The sequence below is a fragment of the Myotis daubentonii genome, chromosome 3 (assembly GCF_963259705.1).
Source record: "Myotis daubentonii chromosome 3, mMyoDau2.1, whole genome shotgun sequence".
In the NCBI taxonomy this organism is placed as follows: Eukaryota; Metazoa; Chordata; class Mammalia; order Chiroptera; family Vespertilionidae; genus Myotis; species Myotis daubentonii.
In genome coordinates this window covers 209,929,279-209,953,142 of record NC_081842.1, presented here as the reverse complement: position 1 = coordinate 209,953,142, position 23,864 = coordinate 209,929,279, and positions in this window count along the sequence as shown.

The window sequence follows — 23,864 nt, the reverse complement described above, 5'->3', positions numbered from 1 at the left end:
CCTCCCATCTGACTGGGAGGTCCTGCAGGGCAGGGATCTCTTTCTCCCTCCTGGCTGTCTCCCAGGGTGCCTTGCTCAGGATGCTATGTGCACTGTTGCGGTTGAATGCATCTCTGGAGTCAGGCTGGCCTGGTTTAAATCCCATCCCTATCTCTTGGAAGCTGCATAACCTTGGGCCAGACCCTTGAGCCTCAGCCTCTGTGCCTCTGTCATGGGGATACTGTTGTCTACCAAAAACTTGGCTCTAAGGATTTCCATGAGATCATGTGCATTAGTTAGTTACGGCTGTGTAACAAATGATCCCCAAAGTTAGCAGTTTAAAAACAACAAACAATGATTATTTCACACAGTTTCTGAGGGCAGGGGTTCTGGGAGCAGCTTAGCTGGGTGATTCTGGCTCAAGGTCCCTCATGAGGTGTCTTTCAGTCACGATGTCAGCTGGGCCTGTGGTCATCTGAAGGCTCGCCTAGGGCTGGAGGACCTGCTTCCATGAAGCTCACTCAAGTGTAGATCCACCCAGGAGGCCTCCTGTCCTTACGACATGAACCTTCTCAGAGGCACATGACACGGCAGGGGGCTGCCGATGAACCAAACAGCCAACCCAGTGGAAGCCACAGCGTCCCTCCCCACCAAAGGCATAATAACTTTGCAGAGCTCTGCAGGCATCACCACAATCCACTGTGAGAACATTTCCATCCTCCCTCAAAGTTGCCTTGCGCTCATTTACAGTTAATTCCTGTTCCCACTCTTAGCCCTAGGCAACCACGCTTCTGCTTTCTGACTGAATACATGTGCATCTCATACAAATAGAATCACAGGAAATGCAGTGTTCTCTGTCTGGATCCTTGCACCTAACAACATGTTTTAAAGGCTCATCCATGTTGCCGCGTGGATCAAGAATCCGTTCCCTGTTCTTGTGGAGGAGAATTCCATTGTATGGGTATACCACGTTTTGTTTATCCATTTATCCATTCAGGTGTGGATAGACATTTGGATTGTGTCCAGTTTTTGCCTGTGATGAAGAATTTGCATACATGTCTTTGTGTGGATACCTGTTTTCTTTTCTCGTGGGTAGATTCCTAGGAGTGGAATTGCTGGGTCACAATAAATTGATGATGATCTTTTATAAGAACTGCCAAACTGTTTTCTAAGGTGGCTGTACCATTTTCGATTCTCACCAGTAATACACGCGGGCTCCAATTCCTCGGCGTCCTTGTCCACACTTGATATCATCTGTCTTTTTGATTAAAGCCGTGCTGGGGAATATGTAGTGGTATCTCACGGTGGTTTTCATTTGCATTTCCCTAATGGTTAATTGTGTTGAGTATCTCCCCTCATGAGCTTGTTAGAAGATTTGTATATCTTCTTTGATGAAATGTCTAGTCCGGTCTTCTGACGGATGGGCCTTTGTCTTAGGCTAAGTTCTAAAAGTTCTTTATATATTCTGAATACAAGTCCATTATCAGATATATGATTTGCAAAAGTTTTCTCCCAGTATGTGGTTTGTCTCATTATGATGAAACTCAAATTACCATTTTTTTTCTTTTTTGATCATGCTGTTACTGTCATATATAAGAACGCTTTGTTTAACCCGAAGTCATGAAGATTTTCTTCTGTATTTTTTTCTAAAAGTTTTATAGTTTGGGTTCTTGCATTTAGATCTATGATCCATCTTGAGTTAATTTTTCTGGATGGTGTAAAGTATAAGTCAAATTGATTTTTTTATTTTTATTTTTTTGCGTGTGGTTATCCAACTGTCCTAGCAACAATTGCTGCAAAGATAATTGTTTCTCCGTTGGCATCTTAGGACCTTTGTTGAAAACCAGTTGACCATGGATGTAAGGATTCACCTCTGGACTCTTAGTTCTGTTCTGCTCATCTCTCTGTCTATCTTTGTGCGGAGACCATGCTGTCTTGTTAACTGTGGCCCTAAAGTAAGTTTGGAAGTTGGGTCGTGTAAGTCCTTCGATTCTGTGCTTCATTTTCAGAACTGTTTTTTTTTTTTTCTCTAGCTTTTTTGCGTTTCCATATAAATTTTGGGATCCGTTTGCCAATGTCTACAAAAAGGCCTGCTAGGACCTGAATCGGAATGACAATGTCTTTTATAGCCGGCTCTCCCTAGTGTCACGCCATGAGTTCTGTCATGTTGGTTAGGTCACACAGACCAGCCCGGCACAGTGTGGGAGGGAACCACACGGGGCCTGAATCCCAGGAGGTGAGAATGTCGGGCCCATCCTTCAGCCTGACTTCTACTGAATGGACAGGAATGCTCACTGGACACGGCGGGCTGGGCCGTCGGGAAGCACTTCACCACTGACCCTCCAGGCCACCCATCCGCATCCTCACGTTCTCCTCTCATCTTTCTGATGTTACGGACATAGAAGTGGAGGTTCAGGGGGCAGGCAGGGTGGGGGTGCACGGGAACTGGAAAATGACAGGAAGCCAGAATGTCATGGAAGTTCAAGTTCGCTTGGTGGGCATGGACATGTTAAAGGGGTCTCTGTCCTCTCCCACCAGACTGGGAACTCCATATGAGCAATTGCTTGGCATCTCAAAAGGACGGTCAGGGACAGCCTGGCCTTCAGCAGTGGAATGTGGCTCACGGGTGTGTGTCCATCAGGTGGGGTGCCATAGGGACTTGCTACTGATGAATACAGCCCGCTTTTATCCACAGGGAAGACGTTCCAAGACCCCCAGTGGATGCCTGAAATCATGATAGTGCCAAACCCCTTGTACACTATGTTTTTCCTATACATACACGTATGATAAGGTTTAATTTATAAATTAGGCCCAGTAAGAGACTAAGAACAGCAATCATAAAATAGAATAATTGTAACAAAATAATGTAACGGAAGCTATGTGGATGTGGTGTCTCTCTCTTTCTCTCTCTCTCTCTCTCTCTCTCTCTCTCTCTCTCTCTCAACCTAGCCGGCTATGAAGTGACTATTGGGCAGGTAGGGTGTACAGTGTGGATACCATGGACAAAGGGTGATTCACACCCTGGGCAGATGGAGTGGGATGCCATGAGATTTCATCACTTTACTCAGAACAGCATGTAATTTCAACCTTATGAATAGTTTATTTCTGGAATTTTCCATTTAATATATTTGGACCGCTGTTGACCGCGGGTAGCTGATATCATATCTTGGAAAGCAAAACTGAATAGGGAGGACTATTGCAATAAGGTACCAGCTATTGCTACAATAGGGCCCCATAACAAGTCATCCAAGAATTTGGTTGTATTGCAACTACAAGCGTTCCCTCTCACACTCCCAGGGCTGTGGTTCAGGTGATTCGGATGGGTTGGCCCAGTGGCTCCGTTTCTGCCTGCAGGTCAGGTGGGCTGGGCTCAGGTCTGTCCACATGTGCTTCCTGGGGCTCAGGCAAGGGCAGCCGCTGCCAGGCGGGACCACCGGAGTGCAAGGGAGCACGGAGAAACACGTGGTGCGACTGAGGCTTGTCCTGCAGCTGCCACACCGGGGCTCCTGTCCACATCCCATCAGCCAGGTCCAGTCACATGGCCACAGCCGACACCCAGGAGGAGAGAGCCCATCAGCTCTTTCTGTAGGCGGTTCTGAAGGAGCTCCCAATTAAGACTGTAGATGCACACTTTTAACAGGGGGCGTGGGGGTTGTGAGTAATGTGCAATTCACCACAGGTACCAAAGTGTGTAAAAGATTTGTCTTAAAAAGAAAAAGAGCGACGCCAGGCTGCCCCTTGACGGGCAAGGCCAGCAGCTACCTGCACTGGGAGGCCAGCTTACATCTGATGGATTCTTGGGCATCACCTGCAACCCCACATCATCTTCCCTGAGCTGCAGATCTAGGCTGGGCATTACACGCGTGAGCACCACGTGCTCTAGGTGTCAGTGCGGGGAGAGGGGGAGAAGCATGATGCATAATTGTCATGACGATGGGTAACTTCATCAAGCCACCTATCACGTGGCCAACACTGTGCTCAGTGGCCAGCTTGATGAATCTTCATGGCAGTCCGAAGGGGTGGGCTGAATTTTCATCTCCATTTCAGACAAGGAAACCAAGACAGGAGCGACGAGGTCCCTTTAGATCTCCCGGCTGGGGCCGGAGCACAGAGCTGCCTGACGGCGAGCTGCCCACCAGATGCTCCTGGGTCTCCTGTTGGGCAGAGGTTTCACTAAAGTTGATTTAATAAAACGTGGTAAATGGTGGGGCTGTCTGGCAGTGAAATGGATGTTCTCCTCTGGGTGATGAAGGGAAGTGAGCTCCTCACCTCTGGAGGTATGGCCCAGAAGCTGGAAGGTCATCTTTCAGGGGTGCTGGGGAGGGCGTGAGATGCTGAACTAGGACATACCAGAATTCCTTCCAGCACGGAGCCCAAGGCCACTTGGTCTGTCGATGCCAGGGCCACAGTTTGAATCCAGGCCTCCGGACTCCATATTTTATAGCCATGGGCTGTCCTTCACTTCCAGTCCCTCTAGAGGCCATGCAGTCCAACCTCTCCATGTTACAGAAAGGAGGAGCAACTGAAGGCCAGAGAGGAGACTGCATAAGGACACCTCCGGACTTAGTGGCAAGTCTGGACTTGAATTCCAGGCTTCAGGGCGGCCACCTGCCCCTTCCAAGCCCTCACTGTGGGGCCTGGGATCCTTCTGCCTCTCCACCACGGGGCCAGGAGGGAGTTAACAAGGTAACTAAGTGGCAGCCACACTCAGCAGCGCTGCTTGTTTAGAAATGCAAACACCTTGCAAAGCCACCCTCAATGCTTCGGTTCTACAGGGGAATTGCTCCTTTTCCCCCCCTCCCTCTAAGACTTGTCTGTGATGGTTTGTACTACAAAAACCGGAGGGAATTGAGCTATTTGCTGGAACAATCCTGCAGAAACCAGCCTCTGGTGTGAGGCCTGCCTCAGCAATGAGGGCCCTCACCCCTTTCCTCCATCCTCCTGCTGGCTGGGATGGAGGGCAGGCTGTGGGGGCACAGCCTCCTGCCCTCTGTCTTCCTCCTCCAGAGGCCTGAGGGGGGCTGGAGGGCAAGGCTGGCCCAGGAAGGGCACCATGCGGGTGTTGGTTCCATTACACAGGTGGGAAGATGGAGGCAGGGGTCTTCAGGTCCCAATTCTCTCTCTCACTTTAGGAGACCAAGTATTGATCTCAAGTTTCCAACAGGGGGGCACACTTCTTACTTTCATTCTCTAAGTCCCACTGGCTTTCTGAGGCAGCCCACTTGTGCAATGCAAAGCCATTTTGGTTATGGGTTTAATCCCCACAACGAGGGTCATTACCTCCAGTTCACAAAAAAGGGAAACTGAGGCTCAGAGATTGAAGGATCCAGTTGAACTATATGACGTTGTCATTTTTATATATTCGAAAGTGGTTGTGTATTGGCTATTTCCTATGATCCAACTGAATCATTTGCCCTAGGTCAGGTAACTTTCCCTTCGTCTAATGGCAATAAACCCGTCTACCATGTTGTAACCCTCTTACCAGTAATTTATTTTTAGCTGAATCATCAGCTTCTGTTTTGATGAGGGACATGAATATTTATACGTCAGCCTTCATTTCCATAAGTCTTACACTTCACAGCAGTTACCGAGGCTCAGCCAACATATATCCATGGGCTCTTGAATGTCCTCAAAGCAGAAAGCCTTACTGTCCCCTTGCTTAGCTGTAATAGTTATCTGTTGCTGTGTAACAAATGACCCCAAAACCTAGTGACTGAAGGCAACAAACATAGATTATCTCCCAGGTTTTATGGGTCAGGATTCAGCAGCAGCTTGGCTGGGTGGTCCCGGCTCAGCGTCTCTCATGGAGTTGCAGTCAAGATGTTGGACAAGGCTGTCATCATCCAATGGCTCGACTGGGGCTGGGATCTGCTTCTGAGAAGGTGCGCTTAGGCGGCTGTTGGCAGGAGGCCTCAGTTCCTCACCACATGGATCTCTTCGCAGGGCTGCTTGAGTTTCCTCCAGAGCAGTGACCAGAGGAGGAAAGGTGGAAACCGTGGTGCCTTTCATAATCTTCCCCCGGAACCACACACTGTTGTTTCCTCTGCATTTTGCACCTTGGAAGCCGCCACTGAGTGCAGCCCCCGCTCAGGGGAAGGGAGGGATCTTAAAGAATGTGTGGACCTATTTTAATGCCGCCATTCAGGTCTGGCCTAGATGCTGGGAGTACACTCTGGGAGAAGCTGCCTGGTGTTTTCTTCTGGAGTTTTGTCCTTATGCTGGCCACCTTTAACATTTCTCTTTGGGCAACTGTTCTTTCACTACAGAGAAGAAAAGTCTATTGATCCTCCTCCTATGTGCCTCTCCTACGTGGGGACACGGTGGAGGACATGACAGTCTCCAGGCAGACCAGCCCCCTTCTTCCTCGGGGGTGACTGTTTTGTTAGCTGATTCCCTGGGGCATGGCCAGGCCATGGGACTTTGGGGAGGGGAAGTTATAAGGTATTGTGGGATAGACACTGGACTGGGGAAAGGAAGGCCCGAGTTTTATTGCGATCTGCACAAATAGGCTGTAGGACTCTATTAAATAGTCAGAACTCGCCCTAGTCGGGTTGGCTTAGTGGTTAGAATGCCAGCCCAAGGACTGAAGGGCCACAGGTTTGATTCCCTTCCCGGTCAAGGACACATACCTTGGTTGCAGGCTCGATCCCTGGCCAGGGCCAGGTTAGGGTGTGTGCAGGAGGCAACCAATTGATATGTCTCTCTCACATTGATGTTTCTGTCCCCCCTCCCTTTCACTCTCTCTAAAAATCTATGGGGGGGAAATATCCTTGGGTGAAGATTAACAATAACAAAAGTAGTCAGAACTCTCTGAACCTTAATAGCATAAGATCCAGCCCAAACTGGCTTACGCAGAAATAGGAAAGGTAGTAGCATATACAAGTGAAAAAGATCCAGGGCAGATCAGGCCTCAGAAGCCACATGAGATGGGGGTGGACGAGGCCACCTGGTCACCAAAGTTCAGCTTCCTTTCTCTTAGTGCAAACTTGTGGCTGAGAAGCTTGCCCTTCCGGATAAGAACTACACTTCCCAGGATCCCTTGCATTCAGCTGTGGCCACAAGACTGATTCCCACCAATGGAATAGGTTCTAAGTTGTATGTGTTTCTTACACACATTAGTTGCTTAAGAAACAGATATGCTTCAAATTCCCCCAAAGGCTGAGGGCAGAGAACTCCAAGGTGCGAGGGGAGGGTGTTGCACAAGGCAGAGAGATGTTGGATCCTGAATCACCAGAAAGACCCACTTCAGAGCATGAACTGCTTTTTATTGGGCTAAGCCATGAAGATTTGGGGTTTAGCCCTAGCTGGCTTGGCTCAGTGGATAGGGCGTCAGCCTGTGGACTGAAGGGTCCCAGGTTCAATTCCGGCCAAGGGCACATGCCTGGGTTGCGGGCTCGATACCCAGTAGGGAGTGTGTGTGGGGCAGCCAATCAATGATTATCTCTCATCATTGATGTTTCTATCTCTCTCTCCTTTCCCTTCCTCTCTGAAATCAATAAAGAAATATATTTTAAAAAAAGATTTGGGGTTTATTTGTTACAGCAGCTTCATTTCCCTAACTAATAGATACCATGAGAACTTCTACTCTCTGCTTTCTTCTTTGTTTGCCTCCGTCTCAGGCTCCATGGAGTGGCAATGTGGCGCCAGCGATTCTAGACCTCCACATCCCAGTTTCAAGGCTCTCTTAATAGTTTGAACAAAGTTTCAGGCCTTGTATCTCCTTGCTTAAATTTGTGAGCTTATCCCAAAATGAATTACAGTACCAGGGAGGTTGCAGGGCTTGGATTAGCAGCCTAGTGCATGTCCATTCCTGAAGTGAACTGGACATGGGCTGAATTGGGGGAGGGGACTGGATGCTGGGCATTTATCTGTCACTGTGAACTTGGGCCGTGCTCCTAACCTCCTTGGACGTCAGTGTCCTCTTCTATTCAGTGAAGGTGCTGGACATAGGAGCGTCATGGAGGGATTATTGGGATGGGATGACCTTGGAGAGTCATCCTAGCCTTGAAATGTGTGACTTGGTGATGCTCAAGTTTCCTCCCAGTTGGAACATTGTGGAATTGGCTCATTTGAGTTTTGGGTTGATTGGCTCAACTGAATATATTCTGTCTCCTCCATCCTTTTGTTCTTCCTCACATCCACGCAGGGCACTTTCTGGAAGGACATCAATGTCTGGGCCCAAAGTGTGCGGTTTTGAACATCACTCACTCCGTCTAGCCCGCTGCCAGCATTCCAGTTGGTGCTGTTGCCAGACCCAACCCTTTGATCAGAAAGGATTGATCAGAGCCCGTTTCTCCCCATCAGAGGCAGCGGTTTTCAAATCTCGAGGCAGTATTTTCATATCCTCGCCCTCTTTGCTTGCCCAGGCTCGCCTAATGGGAACACGGTCCATGAGGCACGTTGTGTGGCAGATAATGAGGTGGATGGCTCTTTTCAAACACCTCCTCCCAGAGGCCCTCCAGACTGCCCCGTCCACGCCGCGCTCTCTGAACTCCTAGGCGACTTCTGCTCTGGCGCCTAATTGTAGTTTGTCCTTTAAATGAACAGTTTCCTACTTTTTCATCTTGCGTGTAGTCCTTTAGGGCAAGAATATATTCTCTCCTCTGGTGTGCCCCATGGGTCCTTGGGCAGAACTGAGCACAGAGTCAAGGAAGGGAGAGAAGATTAAGATGACATTTATTTAACATGGACCCACTGTCAGACGCCCCACTGGGCGTGTTTGCACGGGAGCTCTCTGTCATTTGCTTTTCACGACACCCTGTGAATTGGTTATTCAGATATTTTTACACACGGAGAAACTGACACTTAAGACAGACTGTGTCACATGCCCAAGGTCACAGGAAGAGTAAGAGAAAGGATGATGATTCAAAGACAGGGCGCTGGCATTCATTCAGTGTTTATGTCTCTGTGGGGCATGCTCTGGCCAGACTCATGGGGGGAAATAATGAGCTGAACAGAATTCTCTATAATTTAGCGGTTAAGAGTGGGGGGTCTCTGGGGTCGGGTTTTATGGGTTCCAATCCTGCCGTGGATGAGGCACGTTCTCTCCCCAGTCCCAGGGGTCAGTGTGTGGGGACAGCGTAGGATGTTCAGGGCCTCTGTTTATCCCTCTGCTCCATACCACGTCATTTACCAATCCCTTACACAGCACTTATTTAGCACCTACTGTATACCTGAGATGATTTTAAGTGCATTGCCAGTATTAACACATCTGATGCTCATATAGTCCTAGGAGGTAATGCTATTATTATCATTGCTATTTTACAAAGGGGGAAACTGAGTCTCAGAGCAGCTCAGGGACTCATCCAAGCATTAGAGCTGGATTTAAACCCGGTCCGCCTGTCTCCAGCGGCCCTGCTCTTAGCCTCTGGGCTCAGCCATCTGTTTATTTAATAAACAGGGTGGAGTTGGATTGAATTAAATCACCAGAATGATTTTTGCCAGTCTTGCTTAGGGGTGAGTTTTTGTGAGTCCCAGTGGGGCTGAGTCAACCATATCCATCTTTCTCTGGGACTCTGATTTAGGGAGTGAAGTCACACTCCCACAGGGGAGGTCCTGGCCAGGTTCCAAGCAGCCAGGGCAGCCAGGGTGGCCCCTCCAAGATGCCCTTGAGACCACCCTGGAGGCTGGGCTGCCCGGTGTGGTCCAGGGCTCCTAAGTCTGATGCTTTGCTGAGACCTGGGCTGGTGGGTCCAGCTTCTGCCAAGCCCTCTGCAGACTGGACCCCAGCACTCCTAGCCTCCCATTCTCTCCGTCCTCCCAGAATCCGCAAGGAAAACCTCCCACCTCGAGGCAGCCCGCAGGCTCGCCCTCTGGTGCCTGCACTTCAAGGCTTTTCTTGCACAGAGCGGTTTTGATCTTGTGGGTCTCTCTCCCCCTCTACTTGACTGGCAACAATCAGACGCCGCCTCTGACAAATCTCAGGATTACTGCACAGTCCCTGGCGTGGCTGGTGCTGGCAGCCCAGGAGGAGGAAGGGAAATTGGCCAGCTGGCAGCGGGGGTGTGGTGTCAGGGTTTGGGGACTGACGCAACTGCGCCTTCTTCCCTCACCGGGCCCTTTATTTATTTTTAAAATATATTTTTATTGATTTCAGAGAGGAAGGGAGAGGAAGAGAGAAATGGAAACATCAATGATGAGAGGGAATCATTGATTGACTGCCTCCTGCACGCCCCCTACTGGGGATCAAGCCTAAAACCCGGGCATGTGCCCTTGACCGGAATTGAACCTGGGACCCTTCAGTCCCCAGGCGGACACTCTGTCCACTGAGCCAGACCCGCTAGGGCCCTCGCTGGGCCTTTTCTTTTCTGTGAGGTCAGTTGGCGCTTGGAGATGCCCTTTGAAGAGGACTCTGTTCCCCAAGGACACCGGCGCCTGAGGACACAGATCCGGGGCAGAACCTCGCTGTCCTCCGTGGCTACTGCCTCTTCCGTTCTCTTCTGGATTGGGTGTGAAACATTTCCACACACAGGGAGGCATGAAGGATAATATTAACAAGCCCTGTTGACTAACCACTGGGTGTTTATCTCCTGTTTCAAAGGTGCAGGTACGTGTGTGTACGCTCGGGCATGACACCCGTGCTCCCTCCACCCCAGCAACAGCACTGCCCACCCTGCAGCCAGACCCATCCCTTACCTAACCGGAAGGAGGCAAGTTGGTAGAAGTGCCCCCATCCTACAGATGAAGAAACTGAGGTTCAGAGCGGTGGGCTGTGACCTGCCTTTGCTCACAAAGTCAGGAAGTGACGGTGCCAACAAAAGCAAGATTTGTCCACATCCTCTGCCCTTCCTGGCTCCCCACCAGAAGCCAAAACAACCGGGATGCTGCGTTGCCACTGTCTGTGTGTGAGTCCCTTGAGCGAGGGGCTGTGTCTCCTCTCTGTCCTCTGTGCCCGGCACCCCCTGGCTCTTGGTAAATACTTGACCCTGACGATGAGAGGTCATCACTCTCATATTCCACAAGAGGTTCTTGGGGCTGCTGTAAGCAAGCACCGCAAGCTGGGGGGCTTGAGACAACAGGAAGTGATGCTCTTGCCATTCCGAGTCTAGGAGTTTAAAACCAAGGTGTGAGCGGGGCCACGCATCCTCTGAAGGCTCTGGAGAAGGACCTTTTTTAAAATTAATATATTTTTATTGATTTCAGAGAGGAAGGGAGAGGGAGGGGGTGATAGAAACATCAATGATGAGAGAGAATCATTGACCGGCTGCCTCCTGCATGCCCCACACTGGGGATCGAACCCACAATCCAGGCATGTGCCCTGCCTGTGACCTCCTGGTTCATAGGTCAATGCTCCATCACTGAGCCATGCCAGCCTGGCAGAAGGCTCTTTCTTGTCTCCTCCTAGGATGCTTCTTGGGTTGCTTCTCTGCTTGTGGCATCACTCCCACCTTCGCCTGTGTCATCACAGGGCTGTGCTCCCCAGCAGCTCCTCCTTGTCCCTCTGTGTCCTGCCTGTCTGCCTGTCCTTATAAGAATTAGTCACTGGATTGAGGGCACACCCCAATCCAGTACGGTCTGATCTTAACCAATTACACCTGCAAAGACCCTGTTGGCAGGTATACAAGCCACATCCTGCGGTTCTGGGCAGATAGGAATTTTTTTTCGGGGGACCCTGTAGAGTTTCTAATGCATCATTCCCAGCTGTGTGTCCTTGGGAAAGCTTACCTTGTGGGAGCCAAACTGTTCTCATTTGCAAGCACGAGGCCAGTAGGGTGTGCTCGTGCGGGAATTGTGAAATTAAGCGTAGCGATGGCACCGGTGCACCTGGCATGCTGCAGACACCAAACACAGCAGCGTTTCTTCGTGTTACTATTATTTCTATTATTAAATGAAATAAATGTGAAGTGACTGTGGAAGAGAGTCAGTGTTTATATTTAGAAGGGGATATATTTAGAAGGTGATGAATTCTAAAAAATATGAACAAAAGCTGTTTATTTATTTAGGTGTTTATCATCACTGGGGTTTACGCAAGGACAGCAAATAACACTTCGCTCTGTGCCCAAGTTTGGAACCGACTGTGAAACAGACGCTTGAGTCAGACAGAAGGTCAGACGTCGTCACCCTGATTGCCGAGGGAGCTGTCTGGAGGACATGGCTTGGTCTCCAGCCTGCTTCCTACTGCTCAGCCCACTGGCAGAGCTGCCCAGGCCCTGGCAGAGCAAGCAGCTCCAGTCCCACCCCTTTGCCAAGGCCTGAGAGCGCCCTCTGCAGGGAGGGTGGAGGAGAAGGGTGGAGCGTATCACGCATGCTCAGTGCCTGCTCCCAGACCCACTAATCAGAGGGCTGTGGGTGGAGGCAACCGGGAAGTAAGGAAGGGAAGGGGAAAGGGAGATGGGGACAGAGGCAGTGAGGCATTAACAGAAGACAGGAAACCTGGGAAGCACATTCCCAACAGGTATATAACAGTAACCCCGGCGCTGCCGCCTTGCAGCTGGGAGACCTTTGGCAAGAGACTCAGCCACTCTGAGCCTCAGTTTTCTCTTCTGCAGCTAATGAGAGATGCTCGTGCTTAGGCCTGTGTGTGAATGAAATGATTGAATGCCTGTGGAGTACTTGGAACAGTGCCTCTCGAAGCAAGAGCTTAATTAATATGGGCTTCTACTTTTATTACCCTCCTCATCACTTGGGTGCAATCTCAGGATCAGTGGAAGGGCACGGGAATCTAAACATTATCCCGATGCTTCTGGGTTCAGTCTGATTGGGGAGGGGGTGGGGCATCATGACCCCACCCCACCCTCAAGCTTCTTGAGTGGCTGCACCTGGCGGGGAGCGATAGCTGGCAGAGTGCGATCGAGGTGAAGGGATCTCTGGTGTTCTTGCGAAGCGTGAGCGCTGTTGGCAGGGCCCCCTCTCCTGTCTCCATCCTCAAAATACTGGAGCAAAGGCCTTCGCCTGGCACCTGAGCTGGGCTTTGGGTAGGGTCACGGGAGGGCAGGCTGTGGACCTGGAAAAGACAAGACCGGGGGATACGGGGACACTGGGCAGGAAGATGACATCACCTGGAAAGGACTCTCCCCATCTCTCTCCAGCCAAGAGGGTGAGGGAGAAACAGGGAAGGAGAAAGTCCTGGCTGGCTGGCTGGGAGGTTTGCTTCTCCCGTGAGAATCCATCACACTGCAGAGGTGTTGGCTCCTGCCTGGCATTGCCCCCCCCCCCACGTCTGAGTGCCTCCTGGCACCACTGTGCAAAGCCAGATGTGGGCCCCTGGTACAGGGTTCTGCAGGTCAACTGGCCTGGTGCTGCTCCTGAGCCCAGGGGGGTATGAAGGTCGGGGAGGCAGATGGCAACCCAGACCCTGGTCCCAAAGGTTTCCATCCTGGGATGTGGTGGCCTAGGCTGTACTGGAGTTCATGGAAATTACTGGCCCTCTGAGTGGCTGACCTCTCAAGACCTTCTAAAGTCAAACCGATCTAGTGGTGTGTTAGGAGGGATTTTGGGTTGTCCAGGTGATGGACAATCCAAAACAGCTTGAATTGGAATCCTTGAGTAAGTTACTGAATCCCTTTGAGCCTCAGTCTCTTCATCCATACAATGGAAATAATAGTGGAATGCCCTCTTCCACTGGGGATGCTATGAGGATTAGGGAAGAAAATCATGTGATACCTGAGCACATTGCCTGGCACAGTAAGTGCTTAGTGAATGTTAGTGATGGCAGGTCTGGTAGTGGTGATGGTGGTGATTGTGATGGTGATGATGATAGTGATGAGGGTGGAGCTAATGGTGAAGATGAAGGTAATGGTGGTGGTGGTGATGATGTTGATGTAGTGATGGTGGTGTCCTGATGGTGGTGGTGATGGTGGTGGTAGATATGGTGGTGGTGGTGGTGGTGGTGGTGGTGGTGGTAGAGATGGTGGTGGTAGAGATGATGGTGGTGGTGATGGTGGTGGTGATGATGGTGATGGTGGTGGTGGAGATAATGGTGGTGGTAGAGATGGTGGTGGTGGTGGTGGTTGTGGTGGTGATGGGATGTAGTTCTAGGCCTGGAGTTCCAGTTTTTTAAAAAAGATAGGAAAGATAAATACTTAATTGGTAATTGCCATATTTTGTGTTAACAGGGAAGTCACAGAAGACCGTCAAACTGAAGTGGTCAACGCTATAAGAAAATGCTTTTTAAAAAAATCAATTATTTACCATCTTCTTAAGGAAGTAGAAGACAGTGCCTAGAGGGAAGCTGTATGTGCAGTGGCCTGAAAGCATGAAACGGCAGGGTGCTCGCTGCGGGAGCGTACAGCCTGGGCATGGGCTGGAGCATACAGCCTGGGCATGGGCTGGAGCATAAAGCCTGGGCATGGCCTGGAGCATAAAGCCTGGGCATGGGCTGAGCATACAGCCTGGGCATGGCCTGGAGCATACAGCCTGGGCATGGGCTGGAGCATACAGCCTGGGCGTGGGCTGGAGCATACAGCCTGGGCATGGGCTGGAGTGTACAGCCTGGGCATGGGCTGGAGTGTACAGCCTGGGCATGGGCTGGAGCATACAGCCTGGGCATGGGCTGGAGCATACAGCCTGGACATGGGCTGGAGCATACAGCCTGGGCATGGGCTGGAGTGTACAGCCTGGGCATGGGCTGGAACATACAGCCTGGGCATGGGCTGGAACATACAGCCTGGGCATGGGCTGGAGCATACAGCCTGGGCATGGGCTGGAGCATAAAGCCTGGGCGTGGGCTGGAGCATACAGCCTGGGCATGGGCTGGAGCATAAAGCCTGGGCATGGGCTGGAGCATACAGCCTGGGCATGGGCTGGAGCATACAGCCTGGGCATGGGCTGGAGTGTACAGCCTGGGCATGGGCTGGAGTGTACAGCCTGGGCATGGGCTGGAACATACAGCCTGGGCATGGGCTGAGCATACAGCCTGGGCATGGCCTGGAGCATAAAGCCTGGGCGTGGGCTGGAGCATAAAGCCTGGGCGTGGGCTGGAGCATACAGCCTGGGCATAGGCTGGAGAGGTAGGCAGGGCACTGAATACCATGCCAAGGAGTTTGCCGTGTTCTTACAGTGATGGCGAGGCACGGACAACACAGCACAATCAGATCCGCTGGGACTAGGTCTCCTATAGACAGCTCTTGGTATCAGCTCTTGATGTGTGGGGGTGGGGATGGTGGTAGTGATGATAGTGGTGAGAGGGTTAGATGGGCTGGAAACCCAAGAAGAATGGGTATTGTCCTGTGTTGGATCTTCAGGGGCTGGGATGTTGGTGGAGCTGGTGTAGGACCTGAGACCTGTAGGAATTGGGACTGGGGAAACCAAGAGGATGGCTCAACCACTAAGTTGGTCCTTTGGTTTCTGTTCAGTTCCTGGACCCGGCTACTTGCCACAGAAAAGTTTCAACACTTTTTCCAACGGACTTGTCCCTGGACACAGACTGACTGTCTGATCCAGGGCCCCAGCTATACAATGCAGGTTAACTTTCATTCATTCATTCATTCATTCATTCATTCATTCATTGTCTCCTTCTTGAACACCGGGCGTTGTTCTGTGCACTAGGATTACAGCGGAAAACAGGACAGATGGTGTTTGGTCCTGGGAGCTTCTGTTTTAGTGGGCATCCCCCATGTGACTGACCCCCACCCTGACCATGGCCTGACCCCCGGTCTTGGTCATAGATGAGACCTGCAGCCTGATCCTCCGTAGAAGTCTATCGAATGCAGCTTACCCATGGCCTTGCCTCACCAACTGCATGGCACCACTACTGTTATGAGTAGTGAAGGGAGCAGAGTGAGGACATCAAAGTGCCTCACTGTAGTCCATGTCCACCGCTGGAGGAGCCACCCTCCATGTCTGTTTCCACAGCCTCGAACAAGAGTTGGAAGGGTATCATGTCTTGGTGATCGCTTTGCCCTCTGACTACCCCAAAGCGCTAAGGGGGCAACCCCTGATGGGCACATATGTGTGTCTGTCCTAATGGTGTGGGGGAGGGGAGCTTCCCGGAGACAGCAGGTCCCGAGCCCCTGTTTCCCAGGCTTAATGTCTCCCTCTCTAGATTGTGTCCTCCCAGCGCAGGACATGGGAGGTTCCAGGGGCTTCGCTACTGAATGAATAAATGTATGAATGAATGAGCTGACGTGAGGCCCTGGGCAGACCGGCCGCTTCCCCCAATTCCTTCTCCTTGCTTGGAGTCAGCACCTCGTTCTCCCCGCTGGCTACTGGAGGCCCAGGCAGCAAACCCTGCGGAAATAGAGTGCTATCTAAATGCTAAACAGCAGCAGTAACAGCCGGGGATGAGCTCCATGAACAATGTGCAGGCTTATGGGCCATCTCCTGCCTCCCCGCTCCGGCTCCCGATGCTGTTCTTGTTCTAGAAGGCCCGTCGGGCCCATTAGTGCTCACACTCTGTCAGGGCCGAAGCTGCCCAAATCCGGGGGCTGAGTGGGGTAGGGGTTGGGGGGGCTGAGCAGCTGCAGTCCTTCCAGGGAGCGTGAGGGATGGGGGGGTAAGTGGCCAGTGGCTGGTGAAGGGGGAGGGGGAGTGCCGCTGCTGCCAGCCCTTATGTGACCTTGCACATGACTGACAGCCCAGCTCACCCTCAGGCTCCTCATTTGTAAATAAAAATAATTTCGCGAATGTCACGGAAAGCCTACTATGCACCAGGCGCCTTCCTTACATTGTTTCAGATCCTCAGAACAAGCTGGAGAGTTTTCCATTTTAGAAACTGGGGTTCAGAGAGGGAAAGAGAGATGCTCCCCCCTCTCCCCCTCCCACCCCCCCAAGCCCGGCTTTGCGGTTTATAAATAAGATTTAGCCTGAGGCCGCCTGCCTGCAAACTTGTGCTGGCTGCCAGAACACAGGTGCCCGGCTGGATCAGAGGTTTGCAAAATGTTTGTAGTGGAGAGGAGCTTTGTTCAAACAAAACCTTACAGGGACACTCTCCATGGAAAACAGATAAGAGCAGAGTGGATCTGATTGAAGCTGGAGTGGGGTGGGGGGGCAGGGGGTCCATGGGGTCTTCCCCGCTCCTCTCCCTCCCACCCGGCAGGCAGGGCTCTGTGGGGACTCAGCTGGGATCAGGGCTCACCCTGAGGGATACAGGGGTGGCTACTTCAGGTCACTCGGAGGGTTGTGGTGACCTGCAAGTTCAAGGGTCCACCCTCCCCGCCCGCCCCCCCCCCCCCCCACGAGCTGGAGGGGACCCGGGCCCCACAGATTTTCCCAGGCAGGACCAGAATGAGGCCACACTTGAGTGTCACCGCCTGCCTCTTTATACCTAACCCAGGGCCTGTGGGTTATTGAGGCTGGGCCCCTCCAGCCACCTCCTCTAGAGGGACCATGCAGAGGCAGCTCGGAGTTACTGCCTGGCCTCCGACCCTCTGGTGGATGTCGCTCAGAGCCTGTGGCAGCTGACTGTGAGCTGGGCCTGGCTGGGGAGTGGCCGGGAGGCTGGGGCATGGCCTGGAGGTGGAGGGCCCAGAGCTGGGCCAAAACAGGGCTTGGGATCTGGCCTAGGGAGGGGCTAACACCTCCCAGGCCTGGGGGTTTTCACCATATGTCCCCTGGGCTGTCACTATAGTCCATGCCACTTGGTCCTGCAGACGGTGGACACATCCCAGAACAGAGCCCAAGGACTCAGCGAAGAGGCCTGGTCTCTGAGGGGGCAGGGGCCTCACTCAGGGGGCCGTCAGAGCACCTGGCTCAGTGAGGGGTGGGGTTAGAGAGGCGCTGCAGGTTGACAGTCCCTTCAAGGGCTCAGGTTGCTCTGAGAAAGGTCATTTTGGAGGGCGATCCAGGTCCCCCCTAAAGTGGGCTCAGCAGTCCTTCCTCCTGTGATAAATGCTTGGGCCCCGAGTTTCAGTTTCCCCACTGTGACCCCTTTTACCTCTCCTTCTGCCTGCCCAGTGGTCTCTGGCTCATCCAAACATCACTGCCCTCCCCAGACCCCAGACCCCAGACCCTAGACCCCAGGCTTTACCCACACCAGCCTGAGGCCTGGGGGTCCTGCAGGTCCTGGGGGTCCTTGGGGGTACTGGCCATGTGCTGCCTCGGGTTCCTCACCTGTACATTGAGGGTGTTGGGAGGGGCCCTGGGGTGGGAAAGGCCGGGAGGCTGTGACTGGAAGTCTGTGCCCTGCACTCCCCCTGCCCCACCTCTGGCTCAGTAGGAAGGAGGCTGCGGAGCCGCCAGGATTCTCCTGCCTCCGCCATCCGTCACCCTCGGTGGACTCAGAAACGTCCATTTGGTTTATTAACACAAACACTCTTGGCGCGAGCCCGGGAACGGCAAATTGGATGGGAGTTCACGGAAGTCAGGGGATGTGTTTATCACCTCCTGCTCCATCACCTGTCCCTGCCGCTGGCAGCTCTGGGACTGGTGGAGGCTGGCCTTGGGGGAGGGGCGGGAGGAGCGAAAGAAATCACCTCCGGACAACCCCTCCTGACTGGCTGCGCCTCCCTCTGCCTGGTGAACAGGACCTGCTCTCAGATCTCAGGTCTACAGCTGCTGACTGTGCAGGACCTCGGTCACGGTCCTTTTCCTGTTTTGGCCTCGGTGTCTCCATCCGTAAATGGGGCCATGAGCCATGCAAAGCAGCCTGGGCTTTACCGTAAGGCTGGTGGCTGGCTGAGAGGCCGCGAGCTAATGCCCTGCCCGGCACTCCGAGCCCTGCTTTCTGCTCTTAAATCACCTCATGCTTTTTGCGTCCTGGCTGGACCATCTGGCATCATTGAAGTCACTCCTAGGGTTCAGGTTCTCCCCCAACTCTCCCAGCAGGGTTTTCTAGAAACCCCCAAAAGTCAATACTGAAAATCCATCTCATGAAACAGAAACGGACTTCTTTTGCCCAAGAGCGAAATGTATCTTTGATTCCCAGCTCCAAGTTGAAGCTCAAGCCAGAATCCGAGTCAATAAATGAGGTGCCCTTCCTGTCGGGGTGAACCCAGCTTCCCTGGTGCGATGCTAGGACCCAGAACCCCCAGGCGGCCTGGAGGAGCTCCAGCCCCAGGATGCTCACCCCCCGCAACTCAGGTGCTATTGGCCTGAGCCCCAGGTTTAGAGCCAGGCTGATCCAACGTGCCTCGGCACCTCCAGGTGACACCCACAAGAAGCTGATTGAAGTCAGCCGAGAACTGTCACCACGGCGGTGGCTGGAGTAAGAAAGACGGGGGACCGAGTGGACGTGAACTGGGTGCCCGAGAGGAGCCGGATACACTGAACAGGTCAGTGCGGAAATGAACAACTGAGGGCAGAGGGAGTCAGCGAGCAGGGAGTGAGTAGATGAACAGGTCCACGTTGGTGCTGATCGCCCACCTGCAAACAGTGCAGGAGAAGTCACCCTCCTCGTCCGCCAGAGCAGTTCCAGCGGCCCAGGCACCGTTGGGGGAGACAGATGCACTGCGGGCCTCGCTCCAAGTCCTTGCAGGGTCCCCTCTGAGTGAGTGGCCCCTCACTGGGCTCCACTCCATCATCTTGGCCCCAATCCGAAGGAGGAGAGGAAGCGTTGAGTGCCTGAGCTCCAGGTGAGAGGGAGGGGAGGAGGGAGGGGAGAAGGGGGGGGAGAGAGAGAGAGAGAGAGAGAGAGAGAGAGAGAGAGAGAGAGAGAGAGAGAGTTGTCCACAGCACCTCTGGCTGGCTGGCTCGCTCCTGGCACATGTCAGAGTTGGGGGCAGAGGAAGAGACCAGACGCCATTTCTTCCTGGCAGCGTCTTGCTAGACAAATAACCCGTCCTCCGGAGTCTGGCAGGAAAAGCATACACCTTGAAGGCGTTTCGCCGCCTGGAAACTGGACTGGACACCCTTTCTCTGGGCTGGAATGTCGCGCTGGGTTTCTGAGAAGAGCATCTTAGACCTGCGGCCACGTGACTTAAGCATCTCCTCCTCCCCCTCCTCACAAAAAGAAAAAAGGTCACAAATGTCAACTCGCACACACTCCTCAGGTCATAAATGTGATCAAGATTGTCCCCATTTCACAGATGGAGGAAGTGAGGCCCAGGGAGAGAAAGTGACTTGCCCGAGGTCATGGAGCTGCATGCTTGTTTCTGTCCACACCTGGAGAGAGAGGCTCTAGGGCAGCGGTTCTCAGCCTGTGGCTCACGACCCCTTTGGTGGTTGAATGACCCTTTCACAGGGGTCGCCTAAGACCATCCTGCATATCAGATATTTACATGACGATTCATAACAGCAGCAACACTACAGTTATGAAGTAGCAACGAACATAATTTTATGGTTGGGTCACAACATGAGGAACTGTATTTAAAGGGCCAGAAGGTTGAGAGCCACTGCTCTAAGGTGATGGATTCCATGGGGAGAAGTGGCCACCCAAGCCCTCAGTCAGAACCTGGAGAGCAGCTGTGAGCCAGGCTCTGGCCCTGGGCTCCTGCGAAGGTAATTCCTCACTCTGCGTCTTGGCTTTTCCTATGGAGAGGGGTACAGGGGGTGGACTGCACACACGCTGTTGTCTGTCCTTCTGCAGTGCAGGGACTGCCTCCCTTTTATTAAGCACCTACTATGTACCTTGCACCAGGCCAGACAAGCAGCACACAGGCTGGTTTGCACCCACGCTTCTGCACGGCTCGCACCACTAAAGCCTGCTTTACAAATGAAGAAACAGAGGCTCTGAGAGTTTAGAGAGGAGCTAACTCTCCCAGACACAGAGCTGCTAAGGTGTGGACGCAAGACTTGAACCCAGACCCCTCCTCTAGCCACCAACGCACACGGTGTCCTCAGGAAAACCATTTAGTGCTCTTGCTGTTGCTGCTGTTGCTGATAAACCTCACAACTGCCATCCTGGGGCATCTACTGCTTGTCAAGTATTATCCCCAGAGATTTTATGTGCAATAAAAGTGTCTGTATCCGCGAAGACCTTTTTATTTGCAAGTGAAGAAATCCCACTCAAACTGGCTTAGGTAAAATGGTATTTATTGGCGCACATAATAGGCAAGTCTGGGCTGGATATCTGCCAGACCTGGGGGCTAAATGTGATCTCCTGTTTTCTCCATTCCTCTCTGCTCAATTCCACCCCCCTCCCTGTATAGCAGCATTCTCTCCTGCTGGAGTGGGGCTTACTCCATGTGGCTGCCCCCACCCCCACCTCCCCATTCTCCAGGCTTAATCACCCCAGTGGAACAGAGACCATCTCTGACTCGGTATGTGTATAGTCATTCCAGGGCAGGTCTTTGATTGGCTCTCCTCTGTAGCATACGCCCACCCCCTGGGCGGTATTTCCAGGGTAATGGGATCTGTGCAGACCTCATGTTACAGACCCCTCTCCCCTGAGGGTGTGGTGGGGGCAGTCCCACTGGAATTATTAATGCTGTGCAAAGAAAAGACTTCATATGCCCAGGTCAGTCCAACCGCCTCTCACACAACCCCACGAGAAAGGTATAAGGGCACTCTGCATTTTATAGATGAGGACACGAAGGGTCAGAAAGGATGAGTGACTGTCCAGGTGGCCATGGGCAGCTCATTTAGACTCACTCTACTGAGTATCGAGAGGACTGGGACTCAGTTAAATTGAATGGATGAAATGTTATTGAGCACCTACTGTGTGCAAGGCTTCAAAGAGAAGCAGGAGGCCCAGCCCCCACCCCGGGGCATGCACAATCTACCTGGAGAAACCAGAGTTAAAAACCAACAGTGGGGTTGAACAATAGGTGCAGCGGCAGGAGGAGGGCTGACAGGAGGCTGGGGGTGATTAATTGCTAAATGAGTGGTACAGACAGTAATTGCCGGAGGAGTTCAGAGGAGAGAACAAACTGTGGGCTGCAGTCAGGAAAGCGTTCCTGAAAGAGAGAGACTCTGAACCAGGGCCTGAAGGACAGGAGGCTTTGTAGAGGCAGAGAGGAAGGGCAGGGGCCTCCCGCCTGGGTCCTAGGGCGCTATCCAGGCACGCGGGGCTCTGTAACGCTGTGGCTTAGAAAAGCTCCCCAGGCCCTGCTTAGAGCCTCGCAAGGTCTCCCGTAGCCTGGTTCAAATCCCAGCTCTGCCTCCGGTGAGCTGTGTGACCTTGGGCGGGGCGCTTCCCCTCTCTGAACTCAGGGTTTCCATCCACAAACTGGGAGACAGGATTGCCGCTCTGCCTACTCACCAGATTGCTGTGAGGATGGAATGAAATGATGTGCGTGGAAGTGCCGTGGGGAACCATAAAGCGCTTTGTAAATATGAGCGATGATTACATGGATGGCTCCCGCGCATTTATTCTTAGCCTCGGGCCTCCCGACAATGCGTCAGGGAAGGCTTGTTGCTTTTCCCTCCCCTCTCTCGAGCCCCATGCTTTATTCTAGGACGGCATAGAGAGGGAAACGATTTGAAGCCCAAAATCGCCTGCTTCCCAGCCCTGGCTCAGCCTTAGGAGACACATCCCTCCTAAGCCCCCAGGTGAGAGTTAATAGAGGGAACGTGTGCCAGTGCCTGGTACGGTGCCTGGCCCAGAGGTCAACTTATTTCAAATGCCATTTCTCTTTGAGGGTGCCCTTCGCAAAGCACTGATTTGATGTTCAGAAGCAAACTGGAGCCTGGAAAATGGAGCATGCTGATTGGCCAGACTTGGGTCCCGTGACCTTCTGGCCCTGGAGGGAGGAGGGGGCCCTACTCCAGCCTTTTGGGGAGAATGGGTCGGGGTGTGTGCATACTTACCAGTTATCACAGGGGTCAGCACTACGGCTCACAGCCACAGCTGGCCCAGGGCTCGTTTCCGAGCTACCCACAAGCTCAGAATCATGTTTACATTTTTCAAGGGTCTAATTAAAAAAAAAATAACATAAAAGGCTCTGCTATAGTGATCATGTGGCCTATGAAGCCCAACGTATTACTCGCTGGCTTTTCACAGGAAAAGTTGGCTGAGCCCTGATCCATTTTGTTGTGAACACAATGAACCAGCTTATTCTTCTGAAACCCAGCATTTCATGAGTCTCATCAGCGGGCTCTTCATGGGCAACGTCGGATTGCTTCTGACTGAATAAAGGTTTGGGAGGTGCATTGTCAGCCAGGCCCTGGCCCAGAAACCTGGAACTGCTCTAAGGACTCACAGTGGGAGGGGAGGCCTGCATAGGAGGAGTCGGCATTCACAGGCTTGAAAGAGCCGAGGTCAAACAGGAAGTTGTCACCACTGGCCCGAGGGGAGGGAGGTGGGGTGACTGCAACCCAGGGTCCCGGTTCAGGGGTCTCTGGAGCCTGCAACCCTACTCAGTGCAGTCCCACCAGGTGTCTGGGGAGAGGCAGCCACTGCCTGGGGAGTCCCTGGAGCAGGAAGTGAGGGGAGAAACACCTGGCTTCTCTCTCCCTCTGTCCTTTCATTTTGCAATAGCGCCTCCTCTTGGCCGAACCCAGCCAGAAGCCGGTTCCCATGGGCGTCTCTAAACTCAGCCTGCAGTGCTTGGTCCTCTGTGTCTGGGCTTGAACGTGGGCACAGCGAGGAAATGAGAGAAGGGCAAATGGGCCGCATGGGCCAGGAGGTAGGAGTAGATTCTGCCAGGTCAGTCCCTCTGATGGCCGGTGACCAGGCTAAACGCCTGGGGCCGTGAAAGCATGTCTGCCTCAGGCGATGAGACCTTGCACAACGTCCACGTTCATTGCCGTGCCCACCTCAGTGGCATATACCCTGCGAGAGTTGTGTCCACAGGCATTGCCACTTGTTTGAAATTGGCATTCGGCTTCTATTGAATTAGTCCTAAGTGGTTAATCCTTTCTCAATTCGATATTCCCTCTTCTTTGTGGTCACAGAGGTGTAGACGGTTTCCCAGCTTCAGACATTCCCCGGCCCCCTTTCTCGAGGTTTCCATACCTGGGGTTCCCTTTAAACTACCCTCCTGACTCTCGGCATGCCCGCGTAATGCTTATGCCATTGTTTCCCCCCTTTCTACTGTTTTTGAACACATTCATACATCTAGTTATGAAGAAAACTTCCTATCACAGCTGTAAATAGAATCTCGGCACCGTGTGCCATCCATATAAATAAA